Source organism: Pseudophryne corroboree, unplaced genomic scaffold (genome assembly GCF_028390025.1).
Source record: "Pseudophryne corroboree isolate aPseCor3 unplaced genomic scaffold, aPseCor3.hap2 scaffold_1194, whole genome shotgun sequence".
Classification (NCBI taxonomy): domain Eukaryota; kingdom Metazoa; phylum Chordata; class Amphibia; order Anura; family Myobatrachidae; genus Pseudophryne; species Pseudophryne corroboree.
This window is the reverse complement of record NW_026967819.1, coordinates 110,001-127,500: the sequence shown is the minus strand read 5'-3', so window position 1 is coordinate 127,500 and position 17,500 is coordinate 110,001. Positions and strand designations below refer to the sequence as shown.

The 17,500-nt window shown below is 35.6% G+C and overlaps 23 non-coding genes across 23 annotated transcripts in view; all 23 read left to right on the top strand.

Annotated features, from left to right (window-relative positions):
- Positions 1-450: 450 nt before the first annotated feature.
- Positions 451-540, top strand: TRNAY-GUA (transfer RNA tyrosine (anticodon GUA)). The gene is given in 2 exon segments: positions 451-487; positions 505-540. It is a non-coding gene; the product is annotated as a tRNA-Tyr (tRNA).
- Positions 541-1,766: 1,226 nt separating this feature from the next.
- TRNAY-GUA (transfer RNA tyrosine (anticodon GUA)) lies at positions 1,767-1,856 on the top strand. The gene is given in 2 exon segments: positions 1,767-1,803; positions 1,821-1,856. It is a non-coding gene; the product is annotated as a tRNA-Tyr (tRNA).
- A 1,224-nt stretch (positions 1,857-3,080) lies between these two features.
- On the top strand, positions 3,081-3,170 carry TRNAY-GUA (transfer RNA tyrosine (anticodon GUA)). The gene is given in 2 exon segments: positions 3,081-3,117; positions 3,135-3,170. It is a non-coding gene; the product is annotated as a tRNA-Tyr (tRNA).
- Positions 3,171-3,409: 239 nt separating this feature from the next.
- Positions 3,410-3,491, top strand: TRNAS-AGA (transfer RNA serine (anticodon AGA)). The gene has a single exon. It is a non-coding gene; the product is annotated as a tRNA-Ser (tRNA).
- A 902-nt stretch (positions 3,492-4,393) lies between these two features.
- On the top strand, positions 4,394-4,483 carry TRNAY-GUA (transfer RNA tyrosine (anticodon GUA)). Its single transcript is given in 2 exon segments — positions 4,394-4,430; positions 4,448-4,483. It is a non-coding gene; the product is annotated as a tRNA-Tyr (tRNA).
- A 239-nt stretch (positions 4,484-4,722) lies between these two features.
- Positions 4,723-4,804, top strand: TRNAS-AGA (transfer RNA serine (anticodon AGA)). The gene has a single exon. It is a non-coding gene; the product is annotated as a tRNA-Ser (tRNA).
- A 902-nt stretch (positions 4,805-5,706) lies between these two features.
- Positions 5,707-5,796, top strand: TRNAY-GUA (transfer RNA tyrosine (anticodon GUA)). Its single transcript is given in 2 exon segments — positions 5,707-5,743; positions 5,761-5,796. It is a non-coding gene; the product is annotated as a tRNA-Tyr (tRNA).
- A 239-nt stretch (positions 5,797-6,035) lies between these two features.
- Positions 6,036-6,117, top strand: TRNAS-AGA (transfer RNA serine (anticodon AGA)). Its single transcript has one exon. It is a non-coding gene; the product is annotated as a tRNA-Ser (tRNA).
- An 891-nt stretch (positions 6,118-7,008) lies between these two features.
- Positions 7,009-7,098, top strand: TRNAY-GUA (transfer RNA tyrosine (anticodon GUA)). The gene is given in 2 exon segments: positions 7,009-7,045; positions 7,063-7,098. It is a non-coding gene; the product is annotated as a tRNA-Tyr (tRNA).
- A 239-nt stretch (positions 7,099-7,337) lies between these two features.
- TRNAS-AGA (transfer RNA serine (anticodon AGA)) lies at positions 7,338-7,419 on the top strand. The gene has a single exon. It is a non-coding gene; the product is annotated as a tRNA-Ser (tRNA).
- Positions 7,420-8,321: 902 nt separating this feature from the next.
- Positions 8,322-8,411, top strand: TRNAY-GUA (transfer RNA tyrosine (anticodon GUA)). Its single transcript is given in 2 exon segments — positions 8,322-8,358; positions 8,376-8,411. It is a non-coding gene; the product is annotated as a tRNA-Tyr (tRNA).
- A 239-nt stretch (positions 8,412-8,650) lies between these two features.
- Positions 8,651-8,732, top strand: TRNAS-AGA (transfer RNA serine (anticodon AGA)). Its single transcript has one exon. It is a non-coding gene; the product is annotated as a tRNA-Ser (tRNA).
- Positions 8,733-9,623: 891 nt separating this feature from the next.
- Positions 9,624-9,713, top strand: TRNAY-GUA (transfer RNA tyrosine (anticodon GUA)). Its single transcript is given in 2 exon segments — positions 9,624-9,660; positions 9,678-9,713. It is a non-coding gene; the product is annotated as a tRNA-Tyr (tRNA).
- Positions 9,714-9,952: 239 nt separating this feature from the next.
- TRNAS-AGA (transfer RNA serine (anticodon AGA)) lies at positions 9,953-10,034 on the top strand. The gene has a single exon. It is a non-coding gene; the product is annotated as a tRNA-Ser (tRNA).
- Positions 10,035-10,936: 902 nt separating this feature from the next.
- TRNAY-GUA (transfer RNA tyrosine (anticodon GUA)) lies at positions 10,937-11,026 on the top strand. Its single transcript is given in 2 exon segments — positions 10,937-10,973; positions 10,991-11,026. It is a non-coding gene; the product is annotated as a tRNA-Tyr (tRNA).
- A 239-nt stretch (positions 11,027-11,265) lies between these two features.
- Positions 11,266-11,347, top strand: TRNAS-AGA (transfer RNA serine (anticodon AGA)). Its single transcript has one exon. It is a non-coding gene; the product is annotated as a tRNA-Ser (tRNA).
- A 1,167-nt stretch (positions 11,348-12,514) lies between these two features.
- On the top strand, positions 12,515-12,596 carry TRNAS-AGA (transfer RNA serine (anticodon AGA)). The gene has a single exon. It is a non-coding gene; the product is annotated as a tRNA-Ser (tRNA).
- Positions 12,597-13,498: 902 nt separating this feature from the next.
- On the top strand, positions 13,499-13,588 carry TRNAY-GUA (transfer RNA tyrosine (anticodon GUA)). The gene is given in 2 exon segments: positions 13,499-13,535; positions 13,553-13,588. It is a non-coding gene; the product is annotated as a tRNA-Tyr (tRNA).
- A 239-nt stretch (positions 13,589-13,827) lies between these two features.
- Positions 13,828-13,909, top strand: TRNAS-AGA (transfer RNA serine (anticodon AGA)). The gene has a single exon. It is a non-coding gene; the product is annotated as a tRNA-Ser (tRNA).
- Positions 13,910-14,811: 902 nt separating this feature from the next.
- On the top strand, positions 14,812-14,901 carry TRNAY-GUA (transfer RNA tyrosine (anticodon GUA)). The gene is given in 2 exon segments: positions 14,812-14,848; positions 14,866-14,901. It is a non-coding gene; the product is annotated as a tRNA-Tyr (tRNA).
- A 1,224-nt stretch (positions 14,902-16,125) lies between these two features.
- TRNAY-GUA (transfer RNA tyrosine (anticodon GUA)) lies at positions 16,126-16,215 on the top strand. The gene is given in 2 exon segments: positions 16,126-16,162; positions 16,180-16,215. It is a non-coding gene; the product is annotated as a tRNA-Tyr (tRNA).
- Positions 16,216-16,454: 239 nt separating this feature from the next.
- TRNAS-AGA (transfer RNA serine (anticodon AGA)) lies at positions 16,455-16,536 on the top strand. The gene has a single exon. It is a non-coding gene; the product is annotated as a tRNA-Ser (tRNA).
- Positions 16,537-17,438: 902 nt separating this feature from the next.
- Positions 17,439-17,500, top strand: part of TRNAY-GUA (transfer RNA tyrosine (anticodon GUA)) — a 90-nt gene continuing 28 nt past the window's right edge. Inside the window, 2 exon segments of the tRNA in view lie at positions 17,439-17,475; positions 17,493-17,500. The exon segment at positions 17,493-17,500 is cut by the window's right edge and continues 28 nt beyond it. This is a non-coding gene — a tRNA (tRNA-Tyr).

The following is a 17,500-nucleotide window of genomic DNA, read 5'->3' as shown; positions in this document are numbered from 1 at the left end:
TCTTCACTAGCTCAAAAGGGCCGCTCATTGTCCAAAATGAATTGTCAAATCAGAACAAACAATGGAATATCCCCATCATTCCTGGAACACTTGATTAGTTTACAAAACAAGCAAAATTTAAAAGAGTGTAGAAGGTTTGATAGGCTCAAGCATCTCTAATATTGATGTGATGTAAGTTTGGCTACACTAAAAACTCTATTGAAAGTGCTTTCCAAACTAGCTCTCTAGCCAGTTGATAGTAATTGCACAAATATAAGTCAAACTATTAGTGATATTTTCCAAATTATTAAACATGACAATTTGTGTGATAAAGCAACACAGGAATAAGTAGTTGAATCTCTTTTGTGTAGTCAAATCATTTTTCATTTTGCTTGGAAAGTTGATAATGTTTAAAATTAACACTCAATCATTTTAATAGCACGTAATATCACAGTTGTACGATCATGGAATCCTTCGATAGCTCAGCTGGTAGAGCGGAGGATTGTAGAGGAGATTGGTACAGAAATCCTTAAGTCGCTGGTTCAATTCCGGCTCGAAGGATAAAGCTTTTGATAAACTTAGATGTCAGTACTGACATTTTACAAACCCAAAACTATACCAAGTATAAAGCATTCTCCAAGTTATATTTTAAAAATCATTAACGCAGGTCACTGTGGTCAGGATTAACTTCCCATGGAAATCATCTCTGATACAATATTACTTCAGTCATCCTCACAGCCTGAAATGAAGTAGCTCAACCCATAGAGAAACTTTTGTGAAAACTTCACATTGCATGAGAGGTAGTCGTGGCCGAGTGGTTAAGGCGATGGACTAGAAATCCATTGTGCACTCCCCACGTAGATTCAAATCCTGCCGACTACGACCACATGGTTGTTTTATTTTTCAGAAAATTTACTAAAAGCTTGAAACCAGTGTTGCTCATGGTGAGTCAGGAACTGGCACATCAAAATCTTTAGGATGCCTGCCTGTTCTCTCTTTCTCTATCCGTCATTCTCCTCCCCTACTTGAGACTGAGCCCAGGAATCTCAGCAGCCATACTAAGTAGCATTTATTAATTACAAATGCATTTTGAATGTCAAATTTGTAAGAAAGTTTTGTACATTTAGCAAAATATCAAATTCATTTGAAAGAAAATGATGTCCACTCAAAGTAAAAAGAGCTTTGGTTACTTTCAATGCACAACATTTTACTTTCAAATCGTGTCAGATGACTTTCAGTGCTAATTATTATTATATTATTAACCTCTCCTTTATTAAAAATTGTGCTTTAATGCAAAAAAAGAAAAATAATTGTCTGTGCATACTCTCATGTAGCACAATTATCTTCACTAGCTCAAAAGGGCCGCTCATTGTCCAAAATGAATTGTCAAATCAGAACAAACAATGAAATATACCCATCATTCCTGGAACACTTGATTAGTTTACAAAACAAGCAAAATTTAAAAGAGTGTAGAAGGTTTGATAGGCTCAAGCATCTCTAATCTTGATGTAAGTTTGGCTACACTAAAAAATCTATTGAAAGTGCTTTCCAAACTAGCTCTGTAGCCAGTTGATAGTAATTGCACAAATATAAGTCAAACTATTAGTGATATTTTCCAAATGATTAAACATGACAATTTGTGTGATAAAGCAACACAGGAATAAGTAGTTGAATGTCTTTTGTGTAGTCAAATCATTTTTCATTTTGCTTGGAAAGTTGATAATGTTTAAAATTAACACTCAATCATTTTAATAGCACGTAATATCACAGTTGCACGGTCATGGAATCCTTCGATAGCTTAGCTGGTAGAGCGGAGGACTGTAGAGGAGATTGGTACAGAAATCCTTAGGTCGCTGGTTCAATTCCGGCTCGAAGGATGAAGCTTTTGATAAACTTAGATGTCAGTACTGACATTTTACAAACCCAAAACTATACCAAGTATAAAGCATTCTCCAAGTTATATTTTAAAAATCATTAACGCAGGTCACTGTGGTCAGGATTAACTTCCCATGGAAATCATCTCTGATACAATATTACTTCAGTCATCCTCACAGCCTGAAATGAAGTAGCTCAACCCATAGAGAAACTTTTGTGAAAACAGCACATTGCATGAGAGGTAGTCGTGGCCGAGTGGTTAAGGCGATGGACTAGAAATCCATTGTGCACTCCCCACGTAGATTCAAATCCTGCCAACTACGACCACATGGTTGTTTTATTTTTCAGAAAATTTACTAAAAGCTTGAAACCAGTGTTGCTCAGGGTGAGTCAGGAACTGGCACATCAAAATCTTTAGGATGCCTGCCTGTTCTTTCTTACTCTATCCGTCATTCTCCTCCTCTACTTGAAACTGAGCCCAGGAATCTCAGCAGCCATACTAAGTAGCATTTATTAATTACAAATGCATTTTGAATGTCAAATTTGTATGAAAGTTTTGTACATTTAGCAAAATTTCAAATTCAATTGAAATAAAATGATGTCCACTCAAAGTAAAAAGAGCTTTGGTTACTTTCAATGCACAACATTTTACTTTCAAATCGTGTCAGATGACTTTCAGTGCTAATTATTATATCATTAACCTCTCCTTTATTAAAAATTGTGCTTTAATGCAAAAAAAGAAAAATAATTTTCTGTGCATACTCTCATGTAGCACAATTATCTTCACTAGCTCAAAAGGGCCGCTCATTGTCCAAAATGAATTGTCAAATCAGAACAAACAATGGAATATCCCCATCATTCCTGGAACACTTGATTAGTTTACAAAACAAGCAAAATTCAAAAGAGTGTAGAAGGTTTGATAGGCTCAAGCATCTCTAATCTTGATGTAAGTTTGGCTACACTAAAAAAATCTATTGAAAGTGCTTTCCAAACTAGCTCTGTAGCCAGTTGATAGTAATTGCACAAATATAAGTCAAACTATTAGTGATATTTTCCAAATGATTAAACATGACAATTTGTGTGATAAAGCAACACAGGAATAAGTAGTTGAATCTCTTTTGTGTAGTCAAATCATTTTTCATTTTGCTTGGAAAGTTGATAATGTTTAAAATTAACACTCAATCATTTTAATAGCACGTAATATCACAGTTGCACGATCATGGAATCCTTCGATAGCTCAGCTGGTAGAGCGGAGGACTGTAGAGGAGATTGGTACAGAAATCATTAGGTCGCTGGTTCAATTCCGGCTCGAAGGATGAAGCTTTTGATAAACTTAGGTGTCAGTACAGACATTTTACAAACCCAAAACTATACCATGTATAAAGCATTCTCCAAGTTATATTTTAAAAATCATTAACGCAGGTCACTGTGGTCAGGATTAACTTCCCATGGAAATCATCTCTGATACAATATTACTTCAGTCATCCTCACAGCCTGAAATGAAGTAGCTCAACCCATAGAGAAACTTTTGTGAAAACATCACATTGCATGAGAGGTAGTCGTGGCTGAGTGGTTAAGGCGATGGACTAGAAATCCATTGGGGTCTCCCCACGCAGATTCAAATCCTGCCAACTACAACCACATCGTTGTTTTATTTTTCAGAAAATTTACTAAAAGCTTGAAACCAGTGTTGCTCAGGGTGAGTCAGGAACTGGCACATCAAAATCTTTAGGATGCCTGCCTGTTCTCTCTTTCTCTATCCGTCATTCTCCTCTTCTACTTGAGACTGAGCCCAGGAATCTCAGCAGCCATACTAAGTAGCATTCATTAATTACAAATGCATTTTGAATGTCAAATTTGTAAGAAAGTTTTGTACATTTAGCAAAATATCAAATTCATTTGAAAGAAAATGATGTCCACTCAAAGTAAAAAGAGCTTTGGTTACTTTCAATGCACAACATTTTACTTTCAAATCGTGTCAGATGACTTTCAGTGCTAATTATTATATCATTAACCTCTCCTTTATTAAAAATTGTGCTTTAATGCAAAAAAAGAAAAATAATTGTCTGTGCATACTCTCATGTAGCACAATTATCTTCACTAGCTCAAAAGGGCCGCTCATTGTCCAAAATGAATTGTCAAATCAGAACAAACAATGGAATATCCCCATCATTCCTGGAACACTTGATTAGTTTACAAAACAAGCAAAATTCAAAAGAGTGTAGAAGGTTTGATAGGCTCAAGCATCTCTAATCTTGATGTAAGTTTGGCTACACAAAAAAATCTATTGAAAGTGCTTTCCAAATAAGCTCTGTAGCCAGTTGATAGTAATTGCACAAATATAAGTCAAACTATTAGTGATATTTTCCAAATGATTAAACATGACAATTTGTGTGATAAAGCAACACAGGAATAAGTAGTTGAATCTCTTTTGTGTAGTCAAATCATTTTTCATTTTGCTTGGAAAGTTGATAATGTTTAAAATTAACACTCAATCATTTTAATAGCACGTAATATCACAGTTGTACAAGCATGGAATCCTTCGATAGCTCAGCTGGTAGAGCGGAGGACTGTAGAGGAGATTGGTACAGAAATCCTTAGGTCGCTGGTTCAATTCCGGCTCGAAAGATGAAGCTTTTCATATACTTAGATGTCAGTACTGACATTTTACAAACCCAAAACTATACCAAGTATAAAGCATTCTCCAAGTTATATTTTAAAAATCATTAACGCAGGTCACTGTGGTCAGGATTAACTTCTAATGGAAATCATCTCTGATACAATATTACTTCAGTCATCCTCACAGCCTGAAATGAAGTAGCTCAACCCATAGAGAAACTTTTGTGCAAACATCACCTTGCATGAGAGGTAATCATGGCCGAGTGGTTAAGGCGATGGACTAGAAATCAATTGGGGTCTCCCCGCGCAGATTCAAATCCTGCTGACTACGACCACATGGTTGTTTTATTTTTCAGAAAATTTACTAAAAGCTTGAAACTAGTGTTGCTCAGGGTGAGTCAAGAACTGGCACATCAAAATCTTCAGGATGCCTGTCGGTTCTCTCTTTCTCTATCCGTCATTCTCCTCCTCTACTTGAGACTGAGCCCAGGAATCTCAGCAGCCATACTAAGTAGCATTTATTAATTACAAATGCATTTTGAATGTCAAATTTGTAAGAAAGTTTTGTACATTTAGCAAAATATCAAATTCATTTGAAAGAAAATGATGTCCACTCAAAGTAAAAAGAGCTTTGGTTACTTTCAATGCACAACATTTTACTTTCAAATCGTGTCAGATGACTTTCAGTGCTAATTATTATATCATTAACCTCTCCTTTATTAAAAATTGTGCTTTAATGCAAAAAAAGAAAAATAATTGTCTGTGCATACTCTCATGTAGCACAATTATCTTCACTAGCTCAAAAGGGCTGCTCATTGTCCAAAATGAATTGTCAAATCAGAACAAACAATGAAATATCCCCATCATTCCTGGAACACTTGATTAGTTTACAAAACAAGCAAAATTTAAAAGAGTGTAGAAGGTTTGATAGGCTCAAGCATCTCTAATCTTGATGTAAGTTTGGCTACACTAAAAAATCTATTGAAAGTGCTTTCCAAACTAGCTCTGTAGCCAGTTGATAGTAATTGCACAAATATAAGTCAAACTATTAGTGATATTTTCCAAATGATTAAACATGACAATTTGTGTGATAAAGCAACACAGGAATAAGTAGTTGAATCTCTTTTGTGTAGTCAAATCATTTTTCATTTTGCTTGGAAAGTTGATAATGTTTAAAATTAACACTCAATCATTTTAATAGCACGTAATATCACAGTTGTGCGATCATGGCATCCTTCGATAGCTCAGCTGGTAGAGCGGAGGACTGTAGAGGAGATTGGTACAGAAATCCTTAGGTCGCTGGTTCAATTCCGGCTCGAAGGATGAAGATTTTGATAAACTTAGATGTCAGTACTGACATTTTACAAACCCAAAACTATACCAAGTATAAAGCATTCTCCAAGTTATATTTTAAAAATCATTAACGCAGGTCACTGTGGTCAGGATTAACTTCCCATGGAAATCATCTCTGATACAATATTACTTCAGTCATCCTCACAGCCTGAAATGAAGTAGCTCAACCCATAGAGAAACTTTTGTGAAAACATCACATTGCATGAGAGGTAGTCGTGGCCGAGTGGTTAAGGCGATGGATTAGAAATCCATTGGGATCTCCCCGCGCAGGTTCAAATCATGCTGACTACGACCACATGTTTTTTTTTATTTTTCAGAAAATTTACTAAAAGCTTGAAACCAGTGTTGCTCAGGGTGAGTCAGGAACTGGCACATCAAAATCTTTAGGATGCCTGCCTGTTCTTTCTTACTCTATCCGTCATTCTCCTCCTCTACTTGAAACTGAGCCAAGGAATCTCAGCAGCCATACTAAGTAGCATTTATTAATTACAAATGCATTTTGAATGTCAAATTTGTAAGAAAGTTTTGTACATTTAGCAAAATATCAAATTCATTTGAAAGAAAATGATGTCCACTCAAAGTAAAAAGAGCTTTGGTTACTTTCAATGCACAACATTTTACTTTCAAATCGTGTCAGATGACTTTCAGTGCTAATTATTATATCATTAACCTCTCCTTTATTAAAAATTGTGCTTTAATGCAAAAAAAGAAAAATAATTGTCTGTGCATACTCTCATGTAGCACAATTATCTTCACTAGCTCAAAAGGGCCGCTCATTGTCCAAAATGAATTGTCTAATCAGAACAAACAATGGAATGTCCCCATCATTCCTGGAACACTTGATTAGTTTACAAAACAAGCAAAATTCAAAAGAGTGTAGAAGGTTTGATAGGCTCAAGCATCTCTAATCTTGATGTAAGTTTGGCTACACTAAAAAATCTATTGAAAGTGCTTTCCAAACTAGCTCTGTAGCCAGTTGATAGTAATTGCACAAATATAAATCATATTTTCCAAATGATTAAACATGACAATTTGTGTGATAAAGCAACACAGGAATAAGTAGTTGAATCTCTTTTGTGTAGTCAAATCATTTTTCATTTTGCTTGGAAAGTTGATAATGTTTAAAATTAACACTCAATCATTTTAATAGCACGTAATATCACAGTTGTACAAGCATGGAATCCTTCGATAGCTCAGCTGGTAGAGCGGAGCACTGTAGAGGAGATTGGTACAGAAATCCTTAGGTCGCTGGTTCAATTCCGGCTCGAAGGATGAAGCTTTTCATATACTTAGATGTCAGTACTGACATTTTACAAACCCAAAACTATACCAAGTATAAAGCATTCTCCAAGTTATATTTTAAAAATCATTAACGCAGGTCACTGTGGTCAGGATTAACTTCCCATGGAAATCATCTCTGATACAATATTACTTCAGTCATCCTCACAGCCTGAAATGAAGTAGCTCAACCCATAGAGAAACTTTTGTGAAAACATCACATTGCATGAGAGGTAGTCGTGGCCGAGTGGTTAAGGCGATGGACTAGAAATCCATTGGGGTCTCCCCACGCAGATTCAAATCCTGCCAACTACGACCACATGGTTGTTTTATTTTTCAGAAAATTTACTAAAAGCTTGAAACCAGTGTTGCTCAGGGTGAGTCAGGAACTGGCACATCAAAATCTTTAGGATGCCTGCCTGTTCTCTCTTTCTCTATCCGTCATTCTCCTCCTCTACTTGAGACTGAGCCCAGGAATCTCAGCAGCCATACTAAGTAGCATTTATTAATTACAAATGCATTTTGAATGTCAAATTTGTAAGAAAGTTTTGTACATTTAGCAAAATATCAAATTCATTTGAAAGAAAATGATGTCCACTCAAAGTAAAAAGAGCTTTGGTTACTTTCAATGCACAACATTTTACTTTCAAATCGTGTCAGATGACTTTCAGTGCTAATTATTATGTCATTTACCTCTCCTTTATTAAAAATTGTGCTTTTTTGCAAAAAATGAAAAATAATTGTCTGTGCATACTCTCATGTAGCACAATTATCTTCACTAGCTCAAAAGGGCCGCTCATTGTCCAAAATGAATTGTCAAATCAGAACAAACAATGAAATATCCCCATCATTCCTGGAACACTTGATTAGTTTACAAAACAAGCAAAATTTAAAAGAGTGTAGAAGGTTTGATAGGCTCAAGCATCTCTAATCTTGATGTAAGTTTGGCTACACTAAAAAATCTATTGAAAGTGCTTTCCAAACTAGCTCTGTAGCCAGTTGATAGTAATTGCACAAATATAAGTCAAACTATTAGTGATATTTTCCAAATGATTAAACATGACAATTTGTGTGATAAAGCAACACAGGAATAAGTAGTTGAATCTCTTTTGTGTAGTCAAATTTTTTTTCATTTTGCTTGGAAAGTTGATAATGTTTAAAATTAACACTCAATCATTTTAATAGCACGTAATATCACAGGTGTACGATCATGGCATCCTTCGATAGCTCAGCTGGTAGAGCGGAGGACTGTAGAGGAGATTGGTACAGAAATCCTTAGGTCGCTGGTTCAATTCCGGCTCGAAGGATGAAGATTTTGATAAACTTAGATGTCAGTACTGACATTTTACAAACCCAAAACTATACCAAGTATAAAGCATTCTCCAAGTTATATTTTAAAAATCATTAACGCAGGTCACTGTGGTCAGGATTAACTTCCCATGGAAATCATCTCTGATACAATATTACTTCAGTCATCCTCACAGCCTGAAATGAAGTAGCTCAACCCATAGAGAAACTTTTGTGAAAACATCACATTGCATGAGAGGTAGTCGTGGCCGAGTGGTTAAGGCGATGGATTAGAAATCCATTGGGATCTCCCCGCGCAGGTTCAAATCATGCTGACTACGACCACATGTTTTTTTTTATTTTTCAGAAAATTTACTAAAAGCTTGAAACCAGTGTTGCTCAGGGTGAGTCAGGAACTGGCACATCAAAATCTTTAGGATGCCTGCCTGTTCTTTCTTACTCTATCCGTCATTCTCCTCCTCTACTTGAAACTGAGCCAAGGAATCTCAGCAGCCATACTAAGTAGCATTTATTAATTACAAATGCATTTTGAATGTCAAATTTGTAAGAAAGTTTTGTACATTTAGCAAAATATCAAATTCATTTGAAAGAAAATGATGTCCACTCAAAGTAAAAAGAGCTTTGGTTACTTTCAATGCACAACATTTTACTTTCAAATCGTGTCAGATGACTTTCAGTGCTAATTATTATATCATTAACCTCTCCTTTATTAAAAATTGTGCTTTAATGCAAAAAAAGAAAAATAATTGTCTGTGCATACTCTCATGTAGCACAATTATCTTCACTAGCTCAAAAGGGCCGCTCATTGTCCAAAATGAATTGTCTAATCAGAACAAACAATGGAATATCCCCATCATTCCTGGAACACTTGATTAGTTTACAAAACAAGCAAAATTCAAAAGAGTGTAGAAGGTTTGATAGGCTCAAGCATCTCTAATCTTGATGTAAGTTTGGCTACACTAAAAAATCTATTGAAAGTGCTTTCCAAACTAGCTCTGTAGCCAGTTGATAGTAATTGCACAAATATAAATCATATTTTCCAAATGATTAAACATGACAATTTGTGTGATAAAGCAACACAGGAATAAGTAGTTGAATCTCTTTTGTGTAGTCAAATCATTTTTCATTTTGCTTGGAAAGTTGATAATGTTTAAAATTAACACTCAATCATTTTAATAGCACGTAATATCACAGTTGTACAAGCATGGAATCCTTCGATAGCTCAGCTGGTAGAGCGGAGCACTGTAGAGGAGATTGGTACAGAAATCCTTAGGTCGCTGGTTCAATTCCGGCTCGAAGGATGAAGCTTTTCATATACTTAGATGTCAGTACTGACATTTTACAAACCCAAAACTATACCAAGTATAAAGCATTCTCCAAGTTATATTTTAAAAATCATTAACGCAGGTCACTGTGGTCAGGATTAACTTCCCATGGAAATCATCTCTGATACAATATTACTTCAGTCATCCTCACAGCCTGAAATGAAGTAGCTCAACCCATAGAGAAACTTTTGTGAAAACGTCACATTGCATGAGAGGTAGTCGTGGCCGAGTGGTTAAGGCGATGGACTAGAAATCCATTGGGGTCTCCCCACGCAGATTCAAATCCTGCCAACTACGACCACATGGTTGTTTTATTTTTCAGAAAATTTACTAAAAGCTTGAAACCAGTGTTGCTCAGGGTGAGTCAGGAACTGGCACATCAAAATCTTTAGGATGCCTGCCTGTTCTCTCTTTCTCTATCCGTCATTCTCCTCCTCTACTTGAGACTGAGCCCAGGAATCTCAGCAGCCATACTAAGTAGCATTTATTAATTACAAATGCATTTTGAATGTCAAATTTGTAAGAAAGTTTTGTACATTTAGCAAAATATCAAATTCATTTGAAAGAAAATGATGTCCACTCAAAGTAAAAAGAGCTTTGGTTACTTTCAATGCACAACATTTTACTTTCAAATCGTGTCAGATGACTTTCAGTGCTAATTATTATGTCATTTACCTCTCCTTTATTAAAAATTGTGCTTTTTTGCAAAAAATGAAAAATAATTGTCTGTGCATACTCTCATGTAGCACAATTATCTTCACTAGCTCAAAAGGGCCGCTCATTGTCCAAAATGAATTGTCAAATCAGAACAAACAATGAAATATCCCCATCATTCCTGGAACACTTGATTAGTTTACAAAACAAGCAAAATTTAAAAGAGTGTAGAAGGTTTGATAGGCTCAAGCATCTCTAATCTTGATGTAAGTTTGGCTACACTAAAAAATCTATTGAAAGTGCTTTCCAAACTAGCTCTGTAGCCAGTTGATAGTAATTGCACAAATATAAGTCAAACTATTAGTGATATTTTCCAAATGATTAAACATGACAATTTGTGTGATAAAGCAACACAGGAATAAGTAGTTGAATCTCTTTTGTGTAGTCAAATTTTTTTTCATTTTGCTTGGAAAGTTGATAATGTTTAAAATTAACACTCAATCATTTTAATAGCACGTAATATCACAGGTGTACAATCATGGAATCCTTCGATAGCTCAGCTGGTAGAGCGGAGGACTGTAGAGATGATGGGTACAGAAATCCTTAGGTCGCTGGTTCAATTCCGGCTCGAAGGAAGACGCTTTTGATAAACTTAGATGTCAGTACTGACATTTTACAAACCCAAAACTGTACCAAGTATAAAGCATTCTCCAAGTTATATTTTAAAAATCATTAACGCAGGTCACTGTGGTCAGGATTAACTTCCCATGGAAATCATCTCTGATACAATATTACTTCAGTCATCCTCACAGCCTGAAATGAAGTAGCTCAACCCTTAGAGAAACTTTTGTGAAAACATCACGTTGCATGAGAGGAAGTCGTGGCCGAGAGGTTAAGGCGATGGACTAGAAATCCATTGGGGTCTCCCCGCGCAGGTTCAAATCCTGCCGACTACGACCACATGGTTGTTTCATTTTTCAGAAAATTTACTAAAAGCTTGAAACCAGTGTTGCTCAGGGTGAGTCAGGAACTGGCACATCAAAATCTTTAGGATGCCTGCCTGTTCTCTCTTTCTCTATCCGTTATTCTCCTCCTCTACTTGAGACTGAGCCCAGGAATCTCAGCAGCCATACTAAGTAGCATTTATTAATTACAAATGCATTTTGAATGTCAAATTTGTAAGAAAGTTTTGTACATTTAGCAAAATATCAAATTCATTTGAAAGAAAATGATGTCCACTCAAAGTAAAAAGAGCTTTGGTTACTTTCAATGCACAACATTTTACTTTCAAATCGTGTCAGATGACTTTCAGTGCTAATTATTATATCATTAACCTCTCCTTTATTAAAAATTGTGCTTTAATGCAAAAAAAGAAAAATAATTGTCTGTGCATACTCTCACGTAGCACAATTATCTTCACTAGCTCAAAAGGGCCGCTCATTGTCCAAAATGAATTGTCAAATCAGAACAAACAATGGAATATCCCCATCATTCCTGGAACACTTGATTAGTTTACAAAACAAGCCAAATTTAAAAGAGTGTAGAAGGTTTGATAGGCTCAAGCATCTCTAATCTTGATGTAAGTTTGGCTACACTAAAAAATCTATTGAAAGTGATATTTTCCAAATGATTAAACATGACAATTTGTGTGATAAAGCAACACAGGAATAAGTAGTTGAATCTCTTTTGTGTAGTCAAATCATTTTTCATTTTGCTTGGAAAGTTGATAATGTTTAAAATTAACACTCAATCATTTTAATAGCACGTAATATCACAGGTGTATGATCATGGAATCCTTCGATAGCTCAGCTGGTAGAGCGGATGATTATAGAGAAGATAGGTACAGAAATCCTTAGGTCGCTGGTTCAATTCCGGCTCGAAAAATGACGCTTTAGATAAACTTAGATGTCAGTACTGACATTTTACAAACCCAAAACTATACCAAGTATAAAGCATTCTCCAAGTTATATTTTAAAAATCATTAAAGCAGGCCACTGTGGTCAGGATTAACTTCCCATGGAAATCATCTCTGATACAATATTACTTCAGTCATCCTCACAGCCTGAAATGAAGTAGCTCAACCCATAGAGAAACTTTTGTGAAAACATCACATTGCATGAGAGGTAGTCGTGGCCGGGTGGTTAAGGCGATGGACTAGAAATCAATTGGGGTCTCCCCGCGCAGGTTCAAATCCTGCTGACTACGACCAGGTGGTTGTTTTATTTTTCAGAAAATTTACTAAAAGCTTGAAACCAGTGTTGCTCAGGGTGAGTCAGGAACTGGCACATCAAAATCTTTAGGATGCCTGCCTGTTCTCTCTTTCTCTATCCGTCATTCTCCTCCTCTACTTGAGACTGAGCCAAGGAATCTCAGCAGCCATACTAAGTAGCATTTATTAATTACAAATGCATTTTGAATGTCAAATTTGTAAGAAAGTTTTGTACATTTAGCAAAATATCAAATTCATTTGAAAGAAAATGATGTCCACTCAAAGTAAAAAGAGCTTTGGTTACTTTCAATGCACAACATTTTACTTTCAAATCGTGTCAGATGACTTTCAGTGCTAATTATTATATCATTAACCTCTCCTTTATTAAAAATTGTGCTTTAATGCAAAAAAAGAAAAATAATTGTCTGTACATACTCTCATGTAGCACAATTATCTTCACTAGCTCAAAAGGGCCGCTCATTGTCCAAAATGAATTGTCAAATCAGAACAAACAATGGAATATCCCCATCATTCCTGGAACACTTGATTAGTTTACAAAACAAGCAAAATTCAAAAGAGTGTAGAAGGTTTGATAGTCTCAAGCATCTCTAATCTTGATGTAAGTTTGGCTACACAAAAAAATCTATTGAAAGTGCTTTCCAAACTAGCTCTGTAGCCAGTTGATAGTAATTGCACAAATATAAGTCAAACTATTAGTGATATTTTCCAAATGATTAAACATGACAATTTGTGTGATAAAGCAACACAGGAATAAGTAGTTGAATCTCTTTTGTGTAGTCAAATCATTTTTCATTTTGCTTGGAAAGTTGATAATGTTTAAAATTAACACTCAATCATTTTAATAGCACGTAATATCACAGTTGTACACTCATGGAATCCTTCGATAGCTTAGCTGGTAGAGCGGAGGACTGTAGAGGAGATTGGTACAGAAATCCTTAGGTCGCTGGTTCAATTCCGGCTCGAAAGATGAAGCTTTTCATATACTTAGATGTCAGTACTGACATTTTACAAACCCAAAACTATACCAAGTATAAAGCATTCTCCAAGTTATATTTTAAAAATCATTAACGCAGGTCACTGTGGTCAGGATTAACTTCCCATGGAAATCATCTCTGATACAATATTACTTCAGTCATCCTCACAGCCTGAAATGAAGTAGCTCAACCCATAGAGAAACTTTTGTGAAAACATCACATTGCATGAGAGGTAGTCGTGGCCGAGTGGTTAAGGCGATGGACTAGAAATCCATTGGGGTCTCCCCACGCAGATTCAAATCCTGCCAACTACGACCACATGGTTGTTTTATTTTTCAGAAAATTTACTAAAAGCTTGAAACCAGTGTTGCTCAGGGTGAGTCAGGAACTGGCACATCAAAATCTTTAGGATGCCTGCCTGTTCTCTCTTTCTCTATCCGTCATTCTCCTCCTCTACTTGATACTGAGCCCAGGAATCTCAGCAGCCATACTAAGTAGCATTTATTAATTACAAATGCATTTTGAATGTCAAATTTGTAAGAAAGTTTTGTACATTTAGCAAAATATCAAATTCATTTGAAAGAAAATGATGTCCACTCAAAGTAAAAAGAGCTTTGGTTACTTTCAATGCACAACATTTTACTTTCAAATCGTGTCAGATGACTTTCAGTGCTAATTATTATATCATTTACCTCTCCTTTATTAAAAATTGTGCTTTTTTGCAAAAAAAGAAAAATAATTGTCTGTGCATACTCTCATGAAGCACAATTATCTTCACTAGCTCAAAAGGGCCGCTCATTGTCCAAAATGAATTGTCAAATCAGAACAAACAATGGAATATCCCCATCATTCCTGGAACACTTGATTAGTTTACAAAACAAGCAAAATTTAAAAGAGTGTAGAAGGTTTGATAGGCTCAAGCATCTCTAATCTTGATGTAAGTTTGGCTACACTAAAAAATCTATTGAAAGTGCTTTCCAAACTAGCTCTGTAGCCAGTTGATAGTAATTGCACAAATATAAGTCAAACTATTAGTGATATTTTCCAAATGATTAAACATGACAATTTGTGTGATAAAGCAACACAGGAATAAGTAGTTGAATGTCTTTTGTGTAGTCAAATCATTTTTCATTTTGCTTGGAAAGTTGATAATGTTTAAAATTAACACTCAATCATTTTAATAGCACGTAATATCACAGTTGCACGGTCATGGAATCCTTCGATATCTCAGCTGGTAGAGCGGAGGACTGTAGAGGAGATTGGTACAGAAATCCTTAGGTCGCTGGTTCAATTCCGGCTCGAAGGATGAAGCTTTTGATAAACTTAGATGTCAGTACTGACATTTTACAAACCCAAAACTATACCAAGTATAAAGCATTCTCCAAGTTATATTTTAAAAATCATTAACGCAGGTCACTGTGGTCAGGATTAACTTCCCATGGAAATCATCTCTGATACAATATTACTTCAGTCATCCTCACAGCCTGAAATGAAGTAGCTCAACCCATAGAGAAACTTTTGTGAAAACATCACATTGCATGAGAGGTAGTCGTGGCCGAGTGGTTAAGGCGATGGACTAGAAATCCATTGTGCACTCCCCACGTAGATTCAAATCCTGCCGACTACGACCACATGGTTGTTTTATTTTTCAGAAAATTTACTAAAAGCTTGAAACCAGTGTTGCTCAGGGTGAGTCAGGAACTGGCACATCAAAATCTTTAGGATGCCTGCCTGTTCTTTCTTACTCTATCCGTCATTCTCCTCCTCTACTTGAAACTGAGCCCAGGAATCTCAGCAGCCATACTAAGTAGCATTTATTAATTACAAATGCATTTTGAATGTCAAATTTGTATGAAAGTTTTGTACATTTAGCAAAATTTCAAATTCAATTGAAATAAAATGATGTCCACTCAAAGTAAAAAGAGCTTTGGTTACTTTCAATGCACAACATTTTACTTTCAAATCGTGTCAGATGACTTTCAGTGCTAATTATTATATCATTAACCTCTCCTTTATTAAAAATTGTGCTTTAATGCAAAAAAAGAAAAATAATTTTCTGTGCATACTCTCATGTAGCACAATTATCTTCACTAGCTCAAAAGGGCCGCTCATTGTCCAAAATGAATTGTCAAATCAGAACAAACAATGGAATATCCCCATCATTCCTGGAACACTTGATTAGTTTACAAAACAAGCAAAATTCAATAGAGTGTAGAAGGTTTGATAGGCTCAAGCATCTCTAATCTTGATGTAAGTTTGGCTACACTAAAAAAATCTATTGAAAGTGCTTTCCAAACTAGCTCTGTAGCCAGTTGATAGTAATTGCACAAATATAAGTCAAACTATTAGTGATATTTTCCAAATGATTAAACATGACAATTTGTGTGATAAAGCAACACAGGAATAAGTAGTTGAATCTCTTTTGTGTAGTCAAATCATTTTTCATTTTGCTTGGAAAGTTGATAATGTTTAAAATTAACACTCAATCATTTTAATAGCACGTAATATCACAGTTGCACGATCATGGAATCCTTCGATAGCTCAGCTGGTAGAGCGGAGGACTGTAGAGGAGATTGGTACAGAAATCATTAGGTCGCTGGTTCAATTCCGGCTCGAAGGATGAAGCTTTTGATAAACTTAGGTGTCAGTACTGACATTTTACAAACCCAAAACTATACCATGTATAAAGCATTCTCCAAGTTATATTTTAAAAATCATTAACGCAGGTCACTGTGGTCAGGATTAACTTCCCATGGAAATCATCTCTGATACAATATTACTTCAGTCATCCTCACAGCCTGAAATGAAGTAGCTCAACCCATAGAGAAACTTTTGTGAAAACATCACATTGCATGAGAGGTAGTCGTGGCTGAGTGGTTAAGGCGATGGACTAGAAATCCATTGGGGTCTCCCCACGCAGATTCAAATCCTGCCAACTACAACCACATGGTTGTTTTATTTTTCAGAAAATTTACTAAAAGCTTGAAACCAGTGTTGCTCAGGGTGAGTCAGGAACTGGCACATCAAAATCTTTAGGATGCCTGCCTGTTCTCTCTTTCTCTATCCGTCATTCTCCTCTTCTACTTGAGACTGAGCCCAGGAATCTCAGCAGCCATACTAAGTAGCATTTATTAATTACAAATGCATTTTGAATGTCAAATTTGTAAGAAAGTTTTGTACATTTAGCAAAATATCAAATTCATTTGAAAGAAAATGATGTCCACTCAAAGTAAAAAGAGCTTTGGTTACTTTCAATGCACAACATTTTACTTTCAAATCGTGTCAGATGACTTTCAGTGCTAATTATTATATCATTAACCTCTCCTTTATTAAAAATTGTGCTTTAATGCAAAAAAAGAAAAATAATTGTCTGTGCATACTCTCATGTAGCACAATTATCTTCACTAGCTCAAAAGGGCCGCTCATTGTCCAAAATGAATTGTCAAATCAGAACAAACAATGGAATATCCCCATCATTCCTGGAACACTTGATTAGTTTACAAAACAAGCAAAATTCAAAAGAGTGTAGAAGGTTTGATAGGCTCAAGCATCTCTAATCTTGATGTAAGTTTGGCTACACAAAAAAATCTATTGAAAGTGCTTTCCAAATAAGCTCTGTAGCCAGTTGATAGTAATTGCACAAATATAAGTCAAACTATTAGTGATATTTTCCAAATGATTAAACATGACAATTTGTGTGATAAAGCAACACAGGAATAAGTAGTTGAATCTCTTTTGTGTAGTCAAATCATTTTTCATTTTGCTTGGAAAGTTGATAATGTTTAAAATTAACACTCAATCATTTTAATAGCACGTAATATCACAGTTGTACAAGCATGGAATCCTTCGATAGCTCAGCTGGTAGAGCGGAGGACTGTAGAGGAGATTGGTACAGAAATCCTTAG